Source organism: Ranitomeya variabilis, chromosome 2 (genome assembly GCF_051348905.1).
Source record: "Ranitomeya variabilis isolate aRanVar5 chromosome 2, aRanVar5.hap1, whole genome shotgun sequence".
Lineage (NCBI taxonomy): Eukaryota > Metazoa > Chordata > Amphibia > Anura > Dendrobatidae > Ranitomeya > Ranitomeya variabilis.
This window is the reverse complement of record NC_135233.1, coordinates 713,115,727-713,142,014: the sequence shown is the minus strand read 5'-3', so window position 1 is coordinate 713,142,014 and position 26,288 is coordinate 713,115,727. Positions and strand designations below refer to the sequence as shown.

At 42.0% G+C, this 26,288-nt stretch overlaps 1 protein-coding gene across 2 annotated transcripts in view; it reads left to right on the top strand.

Moving 5' to 3' along the window:
- HS3ST5 (heparan sulfate-glucosamine 3-sulfotransferase 5) overlaps positions 1-26,288 on the top strand; it is a 400,742-nt gene that overhangs the window by 199,171 nt on the left and 175,283 nt on the right. For both annotated transcript variants that reach the window (XM_077289496.1, XM_077289497.1), the window contains exon 2: positions 8,232-8,399. The gene's annotated coding sequence lies outside the window, so the exon portion shown is untranslated. The remainder of the gene's footprint in view (positions 1-8,231; positions 8,400-26,288) is intronic.

Below are 26,288 nucleotides of genomic sequence, written 5' to 3'. Positions count from 1 at the left end.
CCAGATAGCTATGAACCGTCGCCTTGTGACCGACGCTCATTGCAGAGGAGCATTTTAGCTACACATAGCTGGCCTGAAGCTAAACAATGATCCCAGCTTCTAGTCTCCCATGGAGACAATTGAAACCAGTAAAAAGTACAAATAAAGTTTTTTAAAATATTTAAAACATATAAAAGTTCACCCCCTTTTGCCCTATTCAAAATAATTCAAAAGCGAGGGCCATGATTTACCAAAACCAGATCTCTTAGTTGCAACAGCTGGTTTGGCATGTACAAATATATAAAACTTAGTTTTTATTAACCATAAAATCGTTCATCCACCGATGGGCGGAGCTTATGACGCGATCAGGTTAAATGCCGCTGTCAGATATTGACAGCGACATTTATCATGTTAACTGCTGCAGGTGGATCGCGATTCCATCCGCAGATGTTAGGGGCACATGTTAGCTGATTACAAGAGACTTATAAGACTTACCTTTCCACATAATGATAGAAAGCCCTGCTGCTCACGTTTTTTTTGCGTTTTTTGCGCGTTTTGTGCCCGTTTTCTGTGTGGATTTTTTGCATTTTTTTCTAGAGCTTCCCAATGCTATAATATAGCGGCAAAAACGCAAAAAACAGCAAAATTAAAGAACATGCTGCGTTTTTTACCTCAATGCGTTTTTTTCGCAGAAAAAAAACGCAGCATGTGCACAGAAACTGCAGAATGCATTGAAATGATGGGATGCTTAATGTAAGCGTTTTTTTAGCATTTTTTCCGCGGAAAACGGCCAAAAAAAACATGAAAAATCCTGAACGTGTGCACATAGCCTAAAGTGGTGTACAAAACAGCAGGTGAGATCCCTGGCATGCAGATTCATTAAGACTGGCATTTTGTATACAAGAATAGATCTTGGGTAAGCAGAAATAAGATGCGACAAATTGGTAAAGCAATGTGCATCTCTTAATGAGGTAGGGGCATCCTTTAGCTATGCTAAAAGTCATGGACTGGAGTACAATTATCTTAATTTAGACTACCTTTGCAGCCTAAATGAAGAATTTCTTGGAGGTGATTAGCCACACCTGCTCAGCTATGCTTCACTCAATTTTCAAAAGTTGATAGAGCTAGCATAAAAATGCCAAAAGTCGCTACAATTTTTTTTGTAAGATTGAGCCTTACAGAACTCCTTTACAGTTTTCAGTTTTAATTTCAGTGCTGGAATTTTGGGAAAGTAGGCATACACCATGAAGAGGCAGGAGCCCCTACTGACATTGGCAAAATTATTATTACTATTTATTTTTAGATCCTATTGATTCCATGTAGCAGTACATGACAAAGGGTTAAATATCAATTACAGTAAAAAAAAACTAACAATGACAGGCTATTACAGAAAGGAGAGGGCCTTGTTCTTACAGGACAGGTAATACTAGATAATGGGACAAAGACAGTAGGTTGGGGGATTGCGGCAGCTTCAGTGGTGGTGAAGTGGATAATTGCAGGCTGCAAGCTTTCTTGAATAGCTTAGAGATGGGTGAACACGAACAGTAAAGTTCGGCATCCGTATCAATCTCCTACTGTTCAGGCACGGACACCAAACACAGACTTCACCAGGTAGTCTGTGTTACTGTTCTGGTACGGCCCACCGAACACCGGATATTCGTCACTCTATCATGTGTATGTGTATGACACCACGGCAAACACTGCATCTGATCTGCGGTAAAATCATTACCGCCGGTCAGACAGCTGCAGTTCTCATGCTGTCAAATGACAGCGTGAGCCAGCAGCTGTGATCAGAGGTAAAAAATTTACTTCCAGTCACTGGCATCAGCTGATGTGACTACTGCACCCATTAGCCTACGCCTGCTGCAGCTAATAATAGCAAGATCAGGCGCCGCCTGATGGGAGTATTCATGCTCTGTAAATAAATATTTAAGAAAAAAATCCGGTGTGAGTTCCCTTGTATTTTTGATAACCAGCCAGGCAAAACTGGCTACTGCTGGCTGCAACTCTCAGCTGTCAGCTTCAGCAAGGCTGGTTATCAAGAATAGAGGGGTCCCCACACTATTTTTTAAATTATACAACATAATTTTAAAAAATGGCATGGGGTTCTCCAATGTTTGACAACCAGCCTTGCTAAAGCAGACAGCTGTGAGCTGGTGTTCTCAGGCTGGTAAGGGCTCATGGATATTGCCCCCAGCCTAAAAATAGCAGCCTGCAGCTGCCCAGAAAATGTACATCTATTAGATGCACCAATTCTGGCGCTTTGCCCGGCTCTTCCCACTTTCCCTGTAGCAGTGGCAATGAGGTTCATATTTGCGGGTTGATGTCACCTTTGTATTGTCTGGTAACATCAAGCCCATGGCTTAGTAATGGAGAAACGTCTATAAGACACCTACCCATCACTAATCCTATAGTTATATTGTAAATAAACACACAGCAAGTATAAAGTCTTTTATTTGAAATAAAGCAAAATACTTTTTTCCTTTTTTATTTAAAAATAACAAACACAGTTATACTCATATAATGCTCATTCCATTGAATCCCTCATCTCCTGCAATAAAACAAAAATAAAAAACAACAATATCCCTCACCTGTCTGATGTTCTGTCCCACGCTGTGATCCATGTCTGGAGATTAATAGTTTTCAACCTGAATGGTGCCAAAATACAACCATCCGGGCTGAGAACCAATGGGGAATGAGCAGCTGCGAGCACAGCATCAATGCGCAGCAGTGACATCATTGAGGGTACAGCCGGTCCCTGTGTTCCCAGCCAGGCAAATGAAATGTGGTGACCTCAGCACTGTGAGAAAAAGTCTCACAGTGCAGAGATGAGTTCACAGTTCATCGGGAGAATTTCACTGCTGTGAATTTTTGATGATTTTACTCTGGGATTCTGAACAGTAGGGTTGAGCGACTTTCATTTTTTAAAGATCGAGTCGGGTTTTGTGAAACCCGACTTTGTCCAGAGTCGAGTCGAGGGCAGTCGGCCGATTATCGCTAAAAGTCGGGGATCGACCGAAACACGAAACCCAATGCAAGTCAATGGGGAAGCATAGTCGGCAGTGAGTGGAGGCCAGGAAAACACCTACAGTGCCCATTTTAATGCCAAAAACATCCATTCTTGTTTCTGAAGCTTGTCAATCTTAATTAACTTTATAATAATAGTTGTTCATTGGAACTTGGGGGTCATTTGGCAAAAGTTGTGGGGGGTAGGGCTGGTTCAAGGTTTTAGTGGGCCCAGGAAACGTGGACTACGTCACGGCGGTGGAGCAAGTATTTCAACGTTGCAAGTGCTGTGATCCTGAGCAAGCAGGGGGGGCCACTCGTTCTCATTGGCACTGGCACAGGGCCCCTCAAAGTACAGCGGTGTGTTTGCACGGCGGGGGCGCCTCCCACCAGCAGCGACACTTTTGCGTACTCTGAGGGGCCCTGTGCCAGTGACGTCGCCAACGAGTATGCCCCCCCACCTGATGAAGGAACCTGCACTTTCATTTGCACCTTCCTCTTTGTCCCTGTGTAAGGTGGTATAACATGCGGGAAGGGGGGAAGGGGAACCTTTGGCCAAGTATTACACAGTGTTTTCGGTGGCACACAATGAGAGACAGATGCCACACACAGCAATGGCACGGAGGCAGACTTGCCAATATTTATCTCTCTGCAGTTATCTCAGAAAAGTATGGCAGGCAGCTATAAAAAGGACTGCTGCACACAAAAGTGTGGACAAACACACAAGATAGCTGTGCAGAAAGGAAGGAAAAACAGGATTTGTGCTTTGAAAAAAGCAGTTGGTTTGCACAGCGGCGTACACACAGGCACAGCAACGCAGCTATCAGGGTCAGGGAGCCTTCTAGTGCAGCCCAATGAGCTACAGCGCTGAGGAAAAAAAAATGTAGCTTCCACTGTCCCTGCAATCAAAAGGTGGTGTTGGACAGTGGAAATCGCTACAGCACAAGCGGTTTGTAGCTTTATGTACCCTGCCTATCACTATCCCTGCTTCTGAAGAAGCTGCAGCAACCTCTCCCTACGCTCAGATCAGCAGCAGTAAGATGGCGGTCGGCGGGAACGCCCCTTTATAGCCCCTGTGACGCCGCAGAAAGCAAGCCAATCACTGCAATGCCCTTCTCTAAGATGGTGGGGACTGAGATCTATGTCATCACGCTGCCCACACTCTGCGTCCACCTTCATTGGCTGAGAAATGGCACTTTTAGCGTCATTGAAACGTGACTTTGGCGCGAAAGTCGCGTACCGCATGGCAGACCCCACACAGGGATCGGCTCGGTTTCATGAGACGCCGACTTTGCCAAAAGTCGGCGACTTATGAAAATGAACGATCCGTTTCGTTCAACCCTACTGAACAGCAGAGAGATAACATCTGGGGAAGAGAGGTAAATCTGAGTGTCATCAGTATATAGGTGGTACAGATTTGCCCCATCCAAATTAATAGTGAGGTTTTATCTTTTATTAAAATATCTGTGTGAGCAGAATTATTGGGAAACTGTTAGTGTACAGAATTACTATGCAACTAAATGAAAAATGTAATTTTTTCCATCTCAATTGTATATTTTCCCCTGTTAAAGTGATAAAAATATCCAAGCAACTCAAAATGTACAAAAATACATTTCTGACACTTCAGAAAAATGTAAGTGACCAACATAGCCATCCTTCATTTCAATTACAGCCATAAGCCTTCCATACATGGAGTCTGTCAGTTTTTTAGCATGTTGACTCTTGACTTTTTGGGCAGCATCGACGACAGCCTCCCAGACACTGTTCAGAGAGTTGTACTGGTTTCCATCTAATGCTCCCATTTAAGAAGGGCTCACAAGTTCTCAATAGGGTTTTGGTAAGGTGAGGAAGGAGACCATGTCATTATTTTTTCATCTTTAAGACCTTTACTGGCTATCCAATTTTGATGCATGTGATGGAGAAATGTCCTTTATAAAAATCATGATTTTCTAAAAAAAAATGCTGATATTTTCCTGGACCACTGCTTGAAGAATATGCCTTCTAAAAACTCGCAGTAGGTTTGAGATGGGAGTTCATTTGAGGCCATCTTCAACTCGAAAACTTCCAGCTAGCTCATCTTCAATAATATCAGCCCATAGCAGTACACTACCCCATCTTGCTGGCTTCTGAGTGGAAGTGGAGGTCTGTTCCAATTATGGATCAGCCATAAATAGTCACTCCCATCTCATCAGTTCATAAAACTTTTGAAAAATCTGTCTTCAGATATTTCTTGGCCCAGTCTTGATGTTTCCACTTTTTTGTCTTGGTCAGTAGCGGTCAGTTTGCAGTCTCCCTTACCTTGGCCATGTCTCTTGGCCAAGGTTGCAGCCCTGAAATATGACAGCACTGGGAGATAATGCCTTCCTGGTCATTTCGTGTTTGATTCTTCTCAAATCTCTCGCAGTTAAAGGGAACCTGTCACCCCTCCAGGCATTTGTAATTAAAAGAGCAACCTTGTGCAGCACTAATGCTGCATTCTGACAAGGTGGCTCTTTTAGTTCTTGATGCTGAAACTGCAGAAATAATCAATTTTGCAATTTGTCCAAAATACCTTGAAACAGTCCTGGGGTAGGTCTCTCCCCCCCTAATGCAGATGCAGCACTGCCATCACTCATGCCCTCTTGGCGCCTGGCGCCGCCTCCTCAGCGTTTTTTCAACTGTCCCGGCACCTGCGCCGTTATCTTATGCCTTGGTCATGCGCAGTTAGCGCTGCCTGTCTTCTGACATCATTTGATGTCTTGCTGACTGCGCCTGTGCGGTCGCACTGCCCGAGATCCCGCCCCGCAGTGTCTTCTGATTTATTCACAACTTTCTCTCAACTCTATATATAACGTAGAATACACCCCACATGTCATTCTCAGTGCAGTGATTGGGTGGATCCAAAAGTGATGTCGGCACAGTGTTAGGAGTCGAGTTTCCTCTGCTGCACAGGGGGAATCTCGATCCGTCTCTGCTGCGGTCTCCCATTCTCCTTCGGCCGCAGTGGAGCCTGCTCAGCGGAGACGTCGGTCCCAGCGTCTCACTGAGTCTGATTCAGTGCAAAGGGTTTTTGCTGCCTCTCCAGGCTCTGCTATTGTACCCTGCACTGATCTACGGCGAACAGGCTTTTCTGGGACTAAGTCCTGCTTTGCACACACTGAGCATGCCCAGGGTAAGATCTCTCAGTGGAGATCAAGGGTCACATGTTCAGGTACAGCCAAGTCTATTGGTCTTTCTAGGAAGGTCCTGTAGGTACGCAGACTCAGTAGCAGTCTCTCATTGGTCCTCTTCTTTAAGGTCCTGTACGTGCTGCAGCTATTTAAGGCTCGCATGGCCGCACAGCCGTGCGCTAGTATCTTCTAAAGTTACATGCTTTGCGCCACTGTGGTCATATGCGTGAATGTGTTCAGGGACCCGGCTGAAATAAGCCCCTAGAATGCTGGCACCTCCGGCAAGGAGTGTTGTTTGCATGCATGACCACTGACTGCTCTCTTCTGGGTAGTTAGCCTGTGTGTCTGTGAGAGTTAACAGGGCACAGAGCTTTGCTTTCTCGGCCGCTCTGTGAAGCTAACAGAGCTGGTTAATACTGCCATATAGTGCCGCCATTTACTTAGCGGCAGGATATTTCCTGCACGGTGGATCCCGGGTTGCGAGCGCACCAATCACATCAATAAATATATTTGGTGCGTTCCGCAAACCCTAACACAAAGACACATGTCTTTCTCGCTCCTTTTCAAGAACGATCACTTCCAAACTATTCACCTCAAAAGTAAAATCCACATAGATCTTCACAATGTTCGCAATCACACCTTCCATTTTTGCCACTTGCTCTATAACCTGTCAAAGATGGGCTGTAGAAACACTGTATATAAAGGTTTTCAGTAGCCAATAATGTTTGGGAGCGTCCCATTGGGCGTTTTTAAAAAGCGGATCCATCGTAAAACGGGTGAAAAAACGGAACAAACGGATGAAAAAACGGATCTGTTGCATCAGTTTTTCATCTGCGATGGATCGGTCGAGCCAACGGATTGTGACTGACGGCAAAAAACTGATGTGTGAATAGGGCCTTAATCACATTTCGATTGTTTCCTTCGCCAGAGGTTTTTTATTCTCCCTTGACTTTTTATTCTAAACACTTTGGTAAAGGGTGTTGATATCCTTAGGACTCATCCTCCCCATTACACAAATACCCATCACCTGATCTGCTTGATCCAATCAGTATTTAAGTTTATCCAGCTTGGAGTCAGTAAACTTATAATTTGGGCAAAATATCCTCTTGACTAATAATTGTGCACACAGTGTACACTGTGCAGTAGATTGTACCCCATGGGTATCATACTTGTAAGGTGTAATGCAGTTTGGGGGCATCATGCTGTGTGCATGGGGAAGCACCCTGAGGGGGACATCATACTGTGTTAAGGGTAATTATGAGAGCATATGTGTTGTATTGGCAGGCCATAAAAGAGATATTGTACTGTCCGAACACTAAATGGCTTCATTAGGGGTCCTATTTTTGAGTGGGTACACAAACAGGACCAAGTGAGACTAGGGGTGCGGTTTAACTTAAAAAAAAAATATCTTGATGCACAATACGTGTCTCATTTTCCTGTCATTCAAAGTTTGGAGGTGTGATGTAATAGTATGGTGCCCTAAATTTAATGGTAGGACGAGGAATTTTTAATATGTCTGCACAGTGGGTGTCCTCAGTATATTGTATCTCTCCCTCATATATGATCTAGAGTCCTAACCTGACCCTGTATCAGTAAGTATGGCTTTTTCGGTGGTATATTGTAGCCCTTTAAAGAATAATTCCACCTTGCTGTTCTACATTGATATGCTCATACTGGTTCACATCTATGAGAAAACAGGATAGTGCAGCACACTTGGCTGCTTCCAGGGTCCATTGCCCTTTATGTGAAAGGGTTGACTCTGAGACAAGTGCATGTCTACTTTAACGCTTTTCCGACTTGAACCCATGTCGCATGTTTTAAGGGTGCTTTTTAGGATCTCGGATGAACTCACAAACTGATGGAATATTTGAATAGCTGGCATCCTTTAGAAATGAATGAGGTCTGACAATGGTTCCATCCTTATTTGGGTATTTCGACAATACATGTGCCAGACAAATGCAAGTGTGACTACGTCCGAGCAGTACTGAAATGTTCAGAGGCGACTTTCATTTTTCAGTGCGTTACAAAACATTATTAAGCTTCCAGCCTTTGCAATAGATGAAAATACAATACGATATAATTGTATTTCTTTTCCAGATTTCCCAAATATAAGGAAAGATGAATGACTTACAAGGCGGCCCTATGAAAATCATTGTGAGCAAAAGCGGCTTCAAATAACGGGAGATTTTCAGATGAATGAAAGCTGATTTCTGTGGATCTTAGTCAGATGAGCAGGGCTGTCTGGATGCACAGAAGAACACAAAGGTTAGTTCATGGAAGCATTGCATTGTTGTCTATAATGGATGGACTGCATTAAAGCGACTACATTTTATGTCTGACATGAAGTCTAAACAGATCCAATACTAACCCAGAGTTACGTTACTTGTTGTACCCCAGGGAACTAGAGGTGCTTATACATTGTCCAATCTTCTGCGTTAAATGACCACCGATCGGTATATATTTGCCTGTTTAGGAAGGGAGACAGATAATAATATGATCACAGGACAATCAATAATAAATCACTCTGTGTGCATAGGCTGCCATTGTTCACGGCAGCACAGGTCCAGTGTTCCCAGCATGATGTGCTACCAAAAACCTCATTTCACCCGACATTTTGTTTGTTTGTTGTATGATTGGCAAGCTGAACAATTGTTGGGAAATGCGTATTCCCATGAAGGATCAGTCCTGATAACTGTGCAATGTAAATTCACCTCAGAGGGGTTGTCTGGCCTTAGGTTACTCTGTGTGACTGGAAACTTGTGAACCCTCATATCGTGCACACTGTTTTCTGTGAGGATTCTCCGATGCCGACACCCAGGGGGAGGGTGAATGTGTGACCTCAAGTATGTGATTTGCATACGTGCAGTCACATGCCAAAAACATGGGTGCAGCCTCTCTCACTGCAGGTGCATTGTGTGAAGCCAGACATAGTCTAGTCTGAATGTGGTAGTATAGAAATCGCATACTTGCAGCCATATGACCGCTTATCCCGGGGCTAGTATTGGAGAATCCTCAAAGTGTTGCTATTTATAGCCCTGTGGTACCTCAGTCCTGTCAGTTATCAAAGAAGAAAGAAGATCCCACCCTCCCTCCCTATTGTTTTTCTCCCCTGTCGTGGTGTTTATTTCGAGGGAAAATCACCCAGGTGTCTGGGTGGATTTGGTTGGTATGGTTTATAATTTATTCGTAATTGGTTATTTATTTATTTATTTATTTAAATTAAAGTGATATATTTTAGTAACCCTAAATAAACACCTCGGCCATTATATTCCAATAAATTGTGTTTGTGTCTTAATTTTTATTCAAGTAATGGGTTTTGTGTTCCCATGTCCCTGCCATGCTCTGCTTATAAGCATAAAGCAGTTGCTGGCACCGGAACACGGCGCTGTGAGGGAGCGCAGGAAGGTAAGTGTAATGGTTTATTTTTTTAGGTTTTTTGATGGGGGCCAATCATATCAGGATAAGAATGGGGTCATGCATACACGGATATGAATGGAGCCATGCATACAAGGATAGGGATGAGAAGCTATGCAGACAAGAATAGGGATGAGGAGCCACGCATACAAGGATAGGGATGAGGAGCCATGCATAGAAGGATAGGCATGAGAAGCTATGCAGACAAGGATAAGTATGAGGAGCCATGCATACCAGGATGGAGATGAGGAGGCGATGCATACCATGATGGGGATGAGGAACTATGCAGACCAGGAAGGGGATGAGGGGACAATGAATACCAGGCTTATACTCGAGTCAATAAGGTTTCCCAATATTTTGAGGTAAAATTTCGGTGCCTCCACTTATACTCAGGTCGGCGTATACTCGAGTATACACGGTAATTTGATGGCTACTCTTCCAGTTTATAAAACGTCAGAGATGTGTGGGGAAACTGTCCAAAAATTACATTTACAGTTTTGTTGGAGTAGGAGGTTTGTATAGGCGATGACACTGGTTAATATAATAAATGATAATTTGTCATTTTCCTCCTTTGTATTAGACCTGCTTGTTTTTTTCCCAGTAAGTGAAGCTTTAAAAGTGACATGATTTGCTGTTCTGTGTTGTGTTTTACAATAAATTGCTCATTTCATACAATCCGAAAGAAAATTAGGTGCATTTTCTGCTCAGTAGTCTAATTTGATCAAACTGCCCTTTTTATGTTTGATTTTGCTGTAAGTTATACATTGATTGTATCTTAATGTTCTCTTATTCTGAAGTTCATCTTGATAATTTTATTCATGTATGACTTTAGCATTATGAGAGTCAAACGAGGGTGGTCTCATACGTAGGAGCAGAAACAAAACAGGAATTTAAAGCAGCAGGAAGTAATTTAAGTATGTTTGTAGTCTGCGGATTTTGACTGTGCCTATCGCTTAATCAGTTTGGGAATGCAGATTACAATAATTTTCTAGTCTTACCCTCAGCGGGTGTCTTGCCATCAGTGTGCAGACAGTAAAATAGTTCAAACTAATTTAATATGCAAACTGAACATTTTAGAGTCGTCATAGACTGCCTTCTGCAATATAGCATAGGATTTTATTTCTTTCCGTAGCTCTTTCTTCATGATTTTTATACTATTATCCTTCTAAAAGAACAGAAACTATATCTGTTGCATTAGCAAATTTTCATGGGACCAAAGATTATGCTGCTGATCACCTGCTGACATTTGGTTGTGAAACTTTAAAGAAGCACTCCCAGCAAAGTTGTTGTCCTCTTAATATATTGTATTCATCATACTATATGGCACTGTACACTTACAATTGCTCATTTTGCCTTTCTACCCTGATAATTATTCTCTTTTCTCTGCTATACGTAGAAGCAAGAAGTCTCTGGTCTCTGCATTTATCATTCCCCTCATCGCCTCCTGACCCAGCTGCTCCCTTTTCCCCCCTGCCAGGGACTTTTGAAGTGACTCATGACTTATATAGGGAAAATTGACCTCCTGTTTCTACATAGAGCTAAGAAGGATTCAGCTAGTCAGTTTTGAATCATGTGACATCATAGACCTAATGGAAAAGAGAAGAATTAACTGGGTAGAAAGACAAAATGAGCAATTGTAAGTGCACAGGGCTATGTAATATGATGATTGCAATATATTAAGAGAATACAAATGTTGATTGGAGTGCTTCTTTAATTTCTAATTTACTTTAATCTCAAGAGAAGGGATTTCTTCTGCTGAACCAATAGCCATTTAGATGTGATCATATGATTGATTGATTGATTGATTGATTGGTATGGAATATACAAAATAACAAACCTGTAGAACCGAAGTTTATTCCTTTCCTTGTTCTCATTTTTGTCTAATATATAAATAACCAATGTCTTCAGATTATATTGCATTATTGTGCTCACCAGCTTTCAATGGAGAATGTAAATGTATCCAGCCAACAGCTGGACATAATAGATAATTTGGCCTAAAAGGATTTCCAGAGAATTATTAAAAAATCAATTTGGTAATTTACCTGCATTAAAAATTTACAAATTGTTAGCACATTATGTACCCTTATCTGAGTTCCATATGTTCTCTAGTTTATTCTGTCTCAACACAAAGAGTAAATAAATCTGTATCAAGAGATGTCACCGGGGCATGGGAACCAGCACCCATGGCTCTCTAGCCCCCTTAGCTGCCACTGTTGTGGGGAGGCAGTCCACATTATTCTTGTTCCAATTTTCCTCAACAGGCCAGATGGCCTCTGCATTGTGGACCTACTTATGTAGTAGATAATACATTCTGCTCATTGGTTGCCTCCTCCATTTTAGCAGACATGTTAAGAAGCCAGCTCCCCTGTGAAGCAGCCGTGAACTGATAACATCCGCCAATGACAGCCAAAACTATTTAAATTCCCTAGAAAACCAATTCACACAAGGCAAATTTACATTACCTTTATCTTGAATGAGAATGTTTAGCTCCTTCATGACCAATGGTGTATATTTACGTTATCGGCTGTGTCTCTGCCTTTGATAGCTGATTTAATTAGCAATCATGTGCATGTAACAGCCACTGGTGGATTGAGGTTAATAGTGTTCTTGCACCGTGTAGAATGCTATTAACTGAGCACCCTACGGCAGGGAGTAATGAACCTTATTCCCCCGTAGCCTCACTCTTTCAGTCACAGGGGTGGCACCAGAATAGTTTCAGTTGCCACTCTATGCATAGAGAGCGGGGGCTGAAAACCGTGTGCCTGGCACTGACTGACAGCAGGCTGATCATGAAGACTGGCTGTCAGTCAGTGCTAGGAACGTGGTTGAAGCCATTGCTCTCTATAAACTGTGTCAGCGTCACCTCTGTGACTGAGAGAGCGATGCTACGGGAAGGGGGAATAAAACTGATATCCTCCCAGCAGTGGGGCTCTTAGTGCCAGCACCGTACAGTGTCAGAACGCTATTGACCTTCATATTAACCCCATATCTGCAGGTTAATAGCGTTATTCTACATGACAGGTTCTCTGTAAGATTTTTCCTATGGCTTCGAAGAAAGAAACTCTTAGGAGTTGTTAATAATAGAAAACTGAAATCTTAAATTGTTCCAAACGACAAGCTTGGGGTGTTCAACCTACATCTACAGGCATAAGTCTGAAATTACTGAAAGAGGTTGCTTCCCATTTCTAAGACCAGACAGTGTCCTGTTGGCTTGGGTTACTGAGACAAGTCTAATTATTTCACGTACTGACAGCACATTATTTGAAACTAAAATAGCATCTTTGTAATTATACCATGTTCTTCTAATTCTCACCATTTGATGGAAACTGGAAATTGTAACTGTCTCAATGATAAACCTATCTGATCAAATGAGGGTAGATTGGGAAAAGAGACTCAATGTGGTCTAAATGCTGGGAAGTTAATGAGGCTTTCAGTGACAGCTTTATATTAATATATTTACAGATGCTGGTAATGTATTCCCTGTATTAGATACAATTGTCCTTGTCAAAGATCAATGATTCGTTTTGGTGCCTTGGAAAATTTAATTGTATTATAAATTACCAGTAAATTATAATAAGCCATTCATTTATTGAAAATATTCTTCCCAAAACGTACAATTTACAAAATGCGTTGTTTGAAGTAAATTATCATATTTGGTACTTATTAGACAATCATCATTCCCTATTAATTGCAAAAACTGTAACAAAAGGGTGGATACGTTAAGACTGGCGATGTGCAGGCCAGATGAATCAAATTCATTACGAGGCACCCAACACGTGGCGTGTGCATCGTCAGCATTTCTGGCTTAGAAACTTTGACACTTTTGCTGAATGTTATGGCAGACATATCCACACCCCTTACCACCCTAACTCCTTCCCACTTCTTCTGGCGTAAAAAAGACAACAGTCGCAACACTTTTGCACATTTCTGCATTGCGCTAAAAATTGTGACTTTTCACAGTGTTTTACGGCATGTTTCTGCAGTTAAAGCTTTGATGAATCAAGGGCAAAATGTTTGAAAGCTCTTCACACTGGATTTACACATTTATTTATTTTTTTCCCTACAGCTAGTGGTGAATATAAATGAAAAAATATATACCGGTAAGTGTGTAGACTGGATGACCATGAAAGGCTCAGTTCACATTTGGGTCACAGATTCCATCTCCTTTGAAAGAAAAAAAACTGCTTGAAAATGATAGACACCTCAGTAAAACATGACAGACAACATAATAAGCCGTTGGGTTCTGTCGGCCAATTCCGGTGTCCATCGAGTGACTGATCAGGCGCTGCATCAAGGTTTGTGTTTGTTACGGAAACCACAATGCAGTTGCAGAGACTGCCTGAATACAGAGGCGTAGCTAGGGTTTTGGTTCAGGGGGGGCCAAACTTCTGAGTGGGCCCCTAACCAGTTAACCTTGATTACAACAGGGTGCGTCACCCTAATAGTGGAGGAGAACCTCAGCAGATGACCGCTCTATTACTGAAGATAATCTCTATATAAAGACCAACATGGATATTACCACCATATGATCAGTGGTAGATACCAGTCCTACAGAACATATAAGAAATCACTGCACAGTTACAGATGGTGACTTACCGCTGATGTCCTTTCTGATGGAATCGTTCACTTTTCCCGTCTTTTCCATCTGGGCCAGACCGACATGACAGCTTCTTCCAGCAACGACTCACCTGCAGAGAATACAACAAAGACACGTTTCACTTCTCACATTCCAGCCATCACCATCTATTCCCATACTGCACAAACTCCTCATCCTGCTGATACCCCACATACTGAGCTGCTGCTGCCATATGTGTCCCTATTACTGCCCCTGATATCCCAATACTGAGCTGCTGCTGCCTTATGTGTCCCTATTACTGCACCTGATATCCCAATACTGAGCTGCTGCTGCCTTATGTGTCCCTATTACTGCACCTGAAACCCCAATACTGAGCCGCTGCTACCGTATGTCCCTATTACTGCACCTGATACCCCAATACTGAGCTGCTGCTGCCTTATGTGTCCCTATTACTGCACCTGATATCCCAATACTGAGCCGCTGCTACCGTATGTGTCCCTATTACTGCACCTGATACCCCAATACTGAGCCGCTGCTGCCATATGTGTCACTATTACTGCCCCTGATACCCCAATACTGAGCTGCTGCCGTATGTGACCCTATTACTGCACCTGCTGTGTGGTTCTCTGTGCCCTCTAAATTCTAAAGCACCCCTCTATAATATAGTAATGCCGGGTGCAAGTGTCCTAGAAAACAGTGCCCACATTTTGTCCCCTGGAAAGTAATAATGCCCTCTGTGTGCCCCTTTAATAGTCACAGTAACCTGAGTTCCCCTATAACAATAAGTGCCCACATTACATTTAATAAAGTCCCGAGTCTCCCCCCTGTACAGCTCCCCTATACACAGTATGATGGTCTCTTATACATACCATGATGCCTCCTCACTGTAATGCACCCCCACACAGTATACTGATCCCTTAGTAGCCTCCAAACTGATGGCTTCAGCACTGTATGATGGCCCCCTCACTGTAATCCCCCACACTGTAAGATGGCCCACTAGATGGCATCCATATAGTATAATGCACCAGATCATCTTAAATATAGCACAAGGCAGCACCCCATAGGCAGACCCTGTATTATAAGGCAGCACCCCATAGGCAGACCCTGTAGTAAAAGGCTGCACCCCATAGGCAGACCCTGTAGTAAAAAGCAGCACCCCATAGGCAGACCCTGTAGTAAAAGGCAGCACCCCAAAGGCAGACCCTGTAATATAAGGCAGCACCCCATAGTCAGATCCTGTAGTATAAGACAGCACCCCCATAGGCAGATCTTGTAGTATAAGGCAGCACCCCATAGGCAGACCCTGTAATATAAGGCAGCACCCCATAGTCAGATCCTGTAGTATAAGACAGCACCCCCGTACGCAGACCCTGTAGTATAAGGCAGCACCCCATAGGCAGATCCTGTAGTATAAGACAGCACCCCCATAGGCAGACCCTGTTGTATAAGGCAGCACCCCATAGGCAGACCCTGTCGTATGAGGCAGCACTCCCATAGGCAGACCCTGTATTATAAGGCAGCACCCCCATAGGCAGATCCAGTAGTATAAGGCATCACCCCTTAGGCAGATCCTGTAGTATAAGGCAGCACCCCATAGGCAGATCCTGTAGTATAAGACAGCACCCCCATAGGCGGACCCTGTAGTATAAGGCAGCACCTCATAGGCAGACCCTGTAGTATAAGGCAGCACCCCATAGGCAGACCCTGTAATATAAGGCAGCCCCCGTAGGCAGATCCTCTAGTATAAGGCAGCACTGCCATAGGCAAACCCAGTAGTATAAGGCAGCACCCCATAGGCATATCCTGTAGTATAAGATAGCACCCTCATAGGCAGACCCTGTAGTATTAGACAGCACCCCCATAGGCAGACCCTGTAGTATAAGGCAGCACCCCATATGCAGACCCTGTAGTATAAGGCAGCACCCCCTTAGGCAGATCCTGTAGTATAAGGCAGCACCCCCATAGGCAGATCCTGTAGTATAATGCAGCACCCCCATAGGCGGATTCTGTAGTATAAGGCAGCACCCCATAGGCAGATCCTGTAGTATAAGACATCACCCCCATAGGCAGATCCTGTAGTATAAGGCATCACCCCCATAAGCAGACCCTGTAGTATAAGGCAGCACCCCATAGGCAGACCCTGTAGTATTAGACGTGAGCACCCCCATAGTCAGACCCTGTAGTATAAGGCAGCACCCCATATGCAGACCATGTAGTATAAGGCAGCACCCCCCATAGGCAGGTCCAGTACTATAAGGCATCACCCCCTTAGGCTGATCCTGTAGTATAAGGCAGCACCCCCATAGGCAGATCCTGTAGTGTAATGCAGCACCCCCATAGGCAGATTCTGTAGTATAAGACAGCACCCCCATAGGCAGATCCTGTAGTATAAGACGGCAGACCCTGTAGTATAAGGCAGCACTCCATAGGCAGACCCTGTAGTATAAGGCAGCACCCCATAGGCAGACCCCCATAGGCAGACCCTGTAATATAAGGCAGCGCCCATAGGCAAATCCTGTAGTATAAGGCAGCACTGCCATAGGCAAACCCAGTAGAATAAGACAGCACCCCATAGGCAGATCCTGCAGTATAAGGCAGCCCCCATAAAAAAAAAATAACTCACCTCTCTTCCTCCTTGTTCCAGCAGTGCTCCGAGCTCCCGCTCATCTCCTGACAGCGGGCACCAGGTGGTGACGTCACTGCGCCCACTGTCAGTGTCGGCGTCGGTGACATCAGACGCTGACAGGGAGATGATGGGAAAAGGAGCACACAGCGGTCAGCTGTATTGATTAAATGCGCCGCCGATACAGTTGAGTGGGCCACCTCTGAGCTCCGGGCCTGGGGCGCTCGCACCCTCGCCCCCCCGGTAGCTACTCTACTGCCTGAATAGCATTGTCCATCTCTGTTATGTAGATTTTATTGATGCCTTTTGTCCTAATAAGTTCCGTTGTGGCTTGCTCATCGTGTTACTTTGAAGCGATTTATTCTGTTTTTCTGTTTATGTTGTTATATATTATGTATTCATGTTATGTTAATGCCTGTATAACTACACTTTATGTTTGTATATTCTTCTCCGGCCTGGAAGGATTCCAAATAGATAGTGTTGTGATTGCAGTGTGGTACCAAGATTTGCCCATTGAGCTTTATTAGGGTAGAAAATGGCATAGAAATGACAGGTTCCTGGTTCAGTGATTGCATTATCTCTGAATACATTCCCCTGCCAAGAATGCCAGAGGTTTGTACTGCGGCTATTAGCTTGTAATATGCTACATTTCAGCTGCAGCTACTAGAACTGGATTTGCAGAAAATAATATAATTACCAATGTAAGGGAGACTATTACTACTCTTTGTTAAAAACAACTCAAATTTCAGGTAACTTTTCCAATATTATGATTTATTTCCAGCTGCAGAGAAGCTGTCAGGGAATTGTGTTGTCGGTGAAGATATTATTTCTGCTTTTTATCATAGAATTTATTCAGATTGTCTTAATTCTGTTATTTTGCATTTTTAATGGAAAGGAATTTTCATGTCTTCTACACATAAATGTTAATTACCCTAAGAATTTCTCAGCTAAATGAGTGTATGTATTGGCTGCAGGTGTCCCTATGTTACGCATAGCCTGAATATAAATTTTCCCGTATTGCCTATGCAAATAATAGGCGCATTCTTAAATCAGAATGACTAAATGAAGGAAGATAGTCGTTCTAATGAGCATTAAAGGGTCGATATTGACTTTAGGATTGCTACATCCAACAGTTGGCTCTATAGTCCTCTTCCTGTCTGAATAGGCTATTTGCATAATTAATTATCAGAAAAGCATTGCATGGCCTATAAGTCTCTTTACGCCTGCTTGGCACTTTCCACTAGGATAAATTTTCCCCTATTTGAAGGAAAGCAGGAAAACATTGAAACAGGTAGAATAATCTGAAACCACCAGAACTACAGGGAGCAAAACTGGATTCAGGGAATAGTAGGAAGTAAAGGGGGATTTAACCATAGGAAATGTAGGATATTGATGTTAGTAATCAATGTGCGCCCAAATTCCACTGCTTCTTAAGAGTGTTTCCCTTCTCAGGACAATCCAGAACACCTACTAAGGCCTCATTCAGATATTCGTGATTTTTTATGTATGCAAAACAGTCTGAGTTTCACCAGTATTTTGGATCTGATTTTCATCAGTGTTTGGTTAGTGTGTTTGTTTTTGCCATCAGTGATTTTCACATTTACAAAGATAAATAAATTGCAAAGCTTCTCCTATCCTTTGCAATGATAATCACAGACAGCACACTGATGTCATCCATGTGCTGCCATGATTTTCACAGAGCCCATAGGCTTATATGATTAATTTTGATCTGTGACTCCAATCAGAAACTGACATCGCCATGATTTCTTTGCTGACCCTTGGCTGATTCATTAAGACTGGCATCATACACTTCGGTGTTAATGAAGAACTTGCTGGAGTATGAATCAGCTAATTTATTATGAGGCGCCCACTGCTTAATGATTTAGCCCATCTGTTAACTGGCATGTACCACTGCCAGAAATGTACTCCAGTCAGGGACTAAAGTGGCATAAGTTTTCAAAAATTTGACGGGATGTCACGCCTCGTCACACCCGCGTCTCACCCATGCTCGCCCATGTTAGCGTAGCTGTCCGAGACTAGCATGAAAACTCCAAAAATCTCAATGTAGTCTCAAAGTATTGAGAATTCTAGCATAAACACATTAATGAATCAGCCTTTTAGTCCACAAATAATCATGGACATGGGAGTAGCACCATAGACTTTAATGTGTACATGTTCTATTCATGAAAAGCATGGACAGAACATGTACATGAGTCACAGATACAGTGGCGGACAATGGCAGAAAAGGTCCCCTGTACAATAACCATATATGGACCCTTTTCAGTAGAATAACTTGGCATAATGCACAATCCCATCTGCTTTGGAGGTGGAAGTGGGCCCCTTTGCCTCTTGGTCTCTTTTGAGGCTGCACAGGTTGCAACAATAATATATCCCCCCTGCACAGATGACTGAATTAGGAATATTTAGCAATTTCCTAAATTGTAAGTTCCAGGAGCACTGCTGTGCTGGGGAAAAGCCTTCAGGATTCTCAGGATTTATATGGGCTGAGAGTTTGAATGACTGCGAGTCACCATGTTGTTTCATAAACCAATTCAATGTCCTAACATTCTCAAATGGAAGTCTCCCGTTAATGGCAGAGTCAGACCACTGTGTTACTCACACGAGGATCGCATCACAATCTTCAGACTGGTCGTCGTCTCTCCTGACCTGAGCATGACAGCGTCATAGAATGCATACATGCTGTCTCCGGTCAGGAGAGCTGGCGGCCAGTCCGAAGATTGCGATGCGATCCTCGTGTAAGTGAGTAATAGGGTGGTCTGCGCCCTAAAAAAAATAATCTTTTATTAGAAGTGTTGCTTGTTTCACGTGAAGAGTAGACATGTTCTTATAGTGAAATTGGGCCAGTACTGAAAATGTGAAAATGTGCTTCTCTCATCCTAGGAATCCTTATCCTAAATAATTTTCTGCAGTTCATCGCTGGCTGTATTTTATCTATTATAATGCAGTAAACATCAGAATTTGACAATGTTTATATTTTATATGTCGAGCACTACCAATATTATTAAAAGGGTTGTCCAGTCAGAAGATATTGATGACTTTTCCTTCAGATAGTGTGGCTCGCAGAACAGGAAATAGTACCACCGGAACTTTTATTGTATGTTACTTTATTGGTAACAGGTATCTAGAATGTACCGCTCTCATCATTATCCTTTGGAGAGTATCATCAGATTGGTGGGGTCTCCAGAAAGACCATAGGAGCCATTCTGCAGTCCCAGCAATGGCAGCTTGATTCATTGTAGTTTTGTACTGGATTCTGGAGTGGATGGGTAGCCAGTGTAATGACTGGCACAAGGTAGAGGCATCGGTGTAACGGTTGGTGAGGAATATGATCCTGGCAGCATACTAATACTAATTACATACTAATTGGTTGGGGCGTCAGGTGTCGGCCCCCAATCTGTTATTGATGGCATTTCTTTTAAGTCTGTTACGCCACATATAGTTACAATTTGTATTGGGGTTGCAACAATAGAACAATTAAAAATTGACAAAAACTTTAACTTTACTTTTAATAAACATACATCTAAAGTGTAGTCCATATGTACATGCATGATCTGCAGTGACAGTATTAGTGTATGAACTCCAAATGTTTAACATGTTTCCAAAGCAATGGAACAGCCAGCCAATGCTTTTGGTTGGGATAGCCAAGAATGTCAGATATAGAATGCTGCCTCCAAATACAGAAGAATACAGATGTCTTCCTAAAAGTGTCTAATGACCGCAGTCTTCAGTCTTCATGTTCCTGCAGTGCTCTACCTTGAAATGTACACCTTTTAGTAACTAAGTGGGAGCATGACATTTTTAAAAATTATGGGATATAGAAAATATTTATCCAAAATTAGGCTTGGACTGATTCACATGGAACCAGAGGAATCACCTGCAGGGTACCTGTATAAGAGAGGGCACAACTCCCCTTCCTAAAAAGTGCTTGATGGAGTACACGTCATAGTTTTAAAGTTGAAAGAGGACACAAGTTCATTGAGTTCAACTTACAGCCTGGTATGTTGATCCAGAAGAATAGAAAACCACATGAGGCCTTCCCCATAGTATGGGAAAAATTGCTTTCTGACTCCACTTACGGCAGTCGGACTAGTTTCCCGGATCAAAATCCCATAACAGAATCTAGTGCCTGTAACCTGCTATATTATATTTTCCATGTAAGGCATCCAGGCCCTCATTGTACTTTTGTAGTGAATCAACAATCATAACGTCATTTGGCAGAGAGTTCCATTAGTCTCACTACTCTTACAGTAAAGAATCTGAGTCTGTGATTATGATTAAACATTCTTACCGCTAGACATAGACGATGCCCCATGTCATCATGGCAGGCTGAGATGTCAAAAGATAATTAGAAAGATTTCTGTAATGTACATTAATAAATTTGTACACTGTAATAAGATCGCCCCTAAGCCTTCACTTTTCCAGACTGAATAACCCCAAGATTGATAAACTGTTTTGGTACTGTAGTCCACCCATTTCCTTAAAGAGAACCTGTTATATCCCCAAGTGCTAATAGTCTGCAGAAATGGGGTTAATCTGTAGACTAATAGTGTTCTAAAGCTGCATGGCCATCGCACTGAAAGCAGGGTTGTCAGAAGGAAATTAACTATATACCTTCTGGGAGCTGCTGGTTTTCAGTCATAGAGGTGCATCCAGTGCTGCCTCAGTCACTGCTCAGTACTTAGTGAGCTGCTGCTGTAACTACACCCTGGCACTGACTAACAGCTGGCCCTGCAGTGCATCAATGCTGAACCGGCTGTCAGTCATTGCCGGGGTGTGCTTTCAGCTGCCGCTCACTACGTACTCAGCAGTAGCCGGCCACTCTATAACTGAAAACCAGATGCTGTCGAGAGGGATAAAGATCATTTCTTCCGAGTAGCCAGGATTTAAGCACTGCTACTGATCTAAACAGCTGATTTATATATTAGAAAAATGTAGACATCAGATCGCAAATATCAAGTTATCACTTTATTCAGCTTCCTATGACCTACATGCCCATATAGACGACTTAGGATTTGGACCGGACAATCTCTTTACGTTTTGTGGCCAAATCTGCTGTTTACTTGCAAAACAAGCCATTAACAATCAATTTGAGAGCAGCAACATATTGTGCTACAACTGAACAATGATGCCGTTTTGGGCCACATTTGCATCCTCAACTTGAGCACTTTTCCCATTACATGATGTGCCATAAATGTCATCCCTCGGATCTTCACTTCTCACTTAGTGGTCCACCATTTCCGGCCCGCTGCATTTACCTAATACTGCGGTGGATATGTGGATGGATATAAATTCAGTCATCTTTCCATTCAAATGTAGGGAGAATGTATTGGCCGCTAATTTGTGAATATTGATACGTAGCTGTTGGTTGGGCCTCCAGAATCAGTGTTACTGGCGGACCCTTTGCACTCCAGTCTGTCACTGCTCAATCTAATTTGCAACGTATTGATATACATAGATTTACTTGCTCAGGTGTATTTCAGAGATAAATCTGCATTGAATATTTGTGTTGAAAATCTTTGTTTGATAAATGCCATCATCCCATAAAACAGAACTTCCCCGGAGCCCCATATAACCACTTCATAATCTGGATTTAAAATTAAAATTTGATTCATTTCAACAATCATCAGCATTTACTTTCGGTTAGATCGTAATTGAGTTTCACATATTCCTGAGTTTGATGCATTGCTCTGTCTACGACTGCTGGCTTAGAGTCAGACAATTTCTTCATATGCTACTGGATCAATTGCATTTCCATTCCACATTTAATATTGTTCCACTGGACAAAATAGCAGTGTTTAATGAATGCATGAGGCACAAGGCTGCTGACACATGCCATAAAATGGCAGGGTTTACTTTATAAATGTCTCATGCCCTCACCTTGGTAGATACCCACATGAATTATGCAGTGCTATTATTTCACACACTCAGACACTAAATGGTTAAATGCACATAGGGTATGCAACATTTTCCGCTAGCATCCACTCCATTCTGCACCTTTTGACATAGGCAGAAGGCATCTGTAGCTGTATGGCAGGTAAGGAAATATCAGCCTTAGAATTTAATGCAATGCACTCTTTAATTTAATGTCAACAATCAGTAGAATGGAATATTATCCGAGCCTCGAGCCTGTACAACATGCCTATAGTAATGTCTTTGTTACATGTAGCCTATAAACGTAACTGAAATGGGATATAAGTTATGCCTAGTGATGCTTAAAAATCCCATTAATACGACATTTATTGTAAGGCAAATAGCTCAGGGGGCTCTCTTTTTTTTTGGGCCCACCGATCGTGCAAATTCGGGACAGATTCACTTTTTTGTGTTTTTACTTAGACATATTTATATTTATAAAGATTGCAAAGAACTGGATCCACAAAAACCATCACCATGGCTAATCACAATCCTCTTAAAGGCTTGTAGATTTTAGGCATTCCCAAAAATGTAGGCATAAATTCACTGCTTCTTCCTGGTGTATTGACTACTTCATGAGGTCACTGCCGATATGACGCTTATCTTATACTGTAATGCTGGTGATCTGATGTTATCATGTAACTTGGTGGTTAAAATGGGTCCCCAGTTGGGCAACTTAGTGACAAAATTCCTTATATATTTTCTCCTTTAGTCACTCTTGATATTCTTCTTTCATCTTATTGGCAAGTTTTACTAAAGATGAGTGATGAGTCAATTTTCCAAAATTCTAATTTGGTATATTTTCTTAAAATCAGACAAGAAATACAATTTGCATTGAATGAGTCTTCATTGGTGTTAAGAAAGCCATTTATTATAATCTGAGATTTCTAAACTCCAAAGTGTAAAATGGGTGGGCTTAGAAGGTGATAAAAACAAAAATTTATACTCAGCCTCTCCCCTGTATCTGCACTTCTGGCCCTCGTTAGGCCTTGACACATATCTTGATATCATGACTCGCGTCATCGTGCATGGTCACAAGGGCTGGCGCATGCAATAACATCATACCTTCATGATGTCAGAATGTTTGTCTAGGTGCCAGTAGACCCGGCAGAGAGGTAAAGAGGTAACTGGCTCCGGGCCCAGGAAGCCAGAGGGTGACAGGTGTGAGGCTAGGTGAGTGTGGATTTTTTTGTCCTTTAACCTTCTTCTGAACCAAATAAAGCAAGCAAAATTGCATCCAGCCTTTTAGTGGCAGGCAAAAATTCAAATTCACTAGAATATGCAAGTTTGGAGAAATTTATTTAAAATTGATTCTAAATTAATTTGTTTAGAATTTATTTATCCTGATTAATTAAATTAAGTATGTTCAACCAATAGCGGATCTGATTGAAGAGAAGGGGTATGAGTAAACATTTAGAAATTTGCATCTCCTATTGAATTCTTACCATTATTTGACATATTCAGTTTAAACGGTTGCTCCACTATTTTTACATCGATGACCTATCCAGAGGTTGGTGAGGGTTCGACACTCAGCACTCCCACCGATCAGCTACTCTCAGTGTCGGAGTCAGCCTGATGTTGGCAGTTATGGAGCTGAATAGCAGAGCTCCATCAACATCATAGTGCAGCTGCCAAGTACTGTGGATCCATCCCTATTCGAATGAAATATTATCAATGTGGCCATCACTTCACATGACCTCAGAAAGTCATGAAAGTGATGCCCATGTTTAACCTAAAGAATGTTTTGGCATCCTCTTAATTATTCTAATTTATGTGTGTGATTATGCTGTATACATGGTCAGCTACAGTGCTCCAGGTTGCTGACCTTTGCTACATTATTCCATGGACCATGTTGGTCAACAGGTGCCCGCACATAATGGATAACTGTTTAGCTGACAGCTATCTCTAGAGGCTCATGTTTTCTCTATGTATAGAGCTCAGTAAGCAGCTTTCAGAGTCAACTACCATTAGCTTACCTGCCTTTAAAATAACAGTACTTGTTGGAAAAATGTAAACCAACTAATAGTGTGTTTGGGGGCCTTAGGTCTGGATATTATCAAGAGAAATCCAAAAGTATCTTGAAGAAGTGCATACGTTTAGCATAATATACCATCCCAAGCCAATCAAACTGTACAATGCATGCAGTAACTTTTACTGTTTCAAGAGTTTTAGCAAATCAAAGTGATGTTCACTTCTGAGAGTCGATGGAGAATTTAATTTTTAAGATTCAGTCATCTCTAAGCAGAATATCACATTTTATAGTATAGTGAACCATATTATTAAAGCTCATCTGAAGACTTTTAGAAGCCAGGTGTAATCTAGCGAGCTTCTCTTCTCTTGTGTTTCAACTACATAAATTAACAGCCCCACATGTGTCAGACTGTCACTCACACATCAGAATAAAAACACTGTTGATGACAAGAGGCTCTAACACTACAAAGCCGCTGAACCTCATTACAATGTAGATTAGATACAATTATTGTGTAAGTGCAGAATTCCCATGATTGGTATGAGTCAAGTAATCACGATACTTGGTTATAGAAGAGAAAGTGCCCGTATCCCTAAAATACAGTATATCCGATCAATACTGGATTCTCGATTCTTTGGGATTAACCATTTGTTAGGTTTCTTTCTAAATATTACAAGTATATTAAGGTTTCTCGTGAGCATGTCAAGCCTACTGTCAATTTTCGGAACGCAACAGATCTTCGGATTAATACTTGTGACATTGCGTTGCTATCAATAATGACCTTAAATGCTACATGCAGCTCCAGTTTCACACTATGGAATTACACTGGAAATAACACGCTGTTTTTATCTTCAGGCAGTAAAAAAAAACAGTTCCGTTTGAGTTTTGATCCATGGAAGCTTGGTTGCTGAAGTGTGAATGTCATTTCTAGAGAAGCTGGTAGCCATTCTAAGAATATTTTCTCATAATCCTTGTTTTCAATAAGGTTCCTGACGAATGGTATTGCTCCAGTAAGGCCCACTGCCACTAGATCATGTCTATTAATGACGTGGTGATCTTCATCTGGCGCAGTTCTGTGCAAGTTATCGTTAACGTTAGCAGATGTTCTGATCATTCAAATTAAAACCGGAACCCCTGAAGGTACCATGTAAGATCACAGTTTAGAAAATTGCCGGCTATTGCCTACATAATTAAAGTCCATTTTTTTAAGACGTAGCATTGCGAAAGAAATGCAAAACAATATCTGGAGGCTATTGAGCCCAGCTATGTTTTCTAATCACTTCAGCGCAGATACAATTTATATTCGTAATTAACAGGGTATATAAATATTTTATGCATTCTTTATCATAGCTATATATTAGATTTCTGTATTTCTTTCTGCACTGTGAACTACAAGGCTGACTGAGTTCCATGTTTTATTATGAGATGTGCCTTATAGCAATGTAACATAGACCAAAAGAAAATTGGATTTCCAGTATGTTTTTTTTTAAATAAAGTAATGTTTCTTCTTTAGTCTTATAGGAAGCTATTAGTTTATCAGCTATTTATTAATTATTTTAGCTACTGGTTTTGTTACCAATATTAGGTATTGAAATCAGGTAAAAGAAAACAAAAGGTGGCTGTCAATATCAAGGAAGTGTT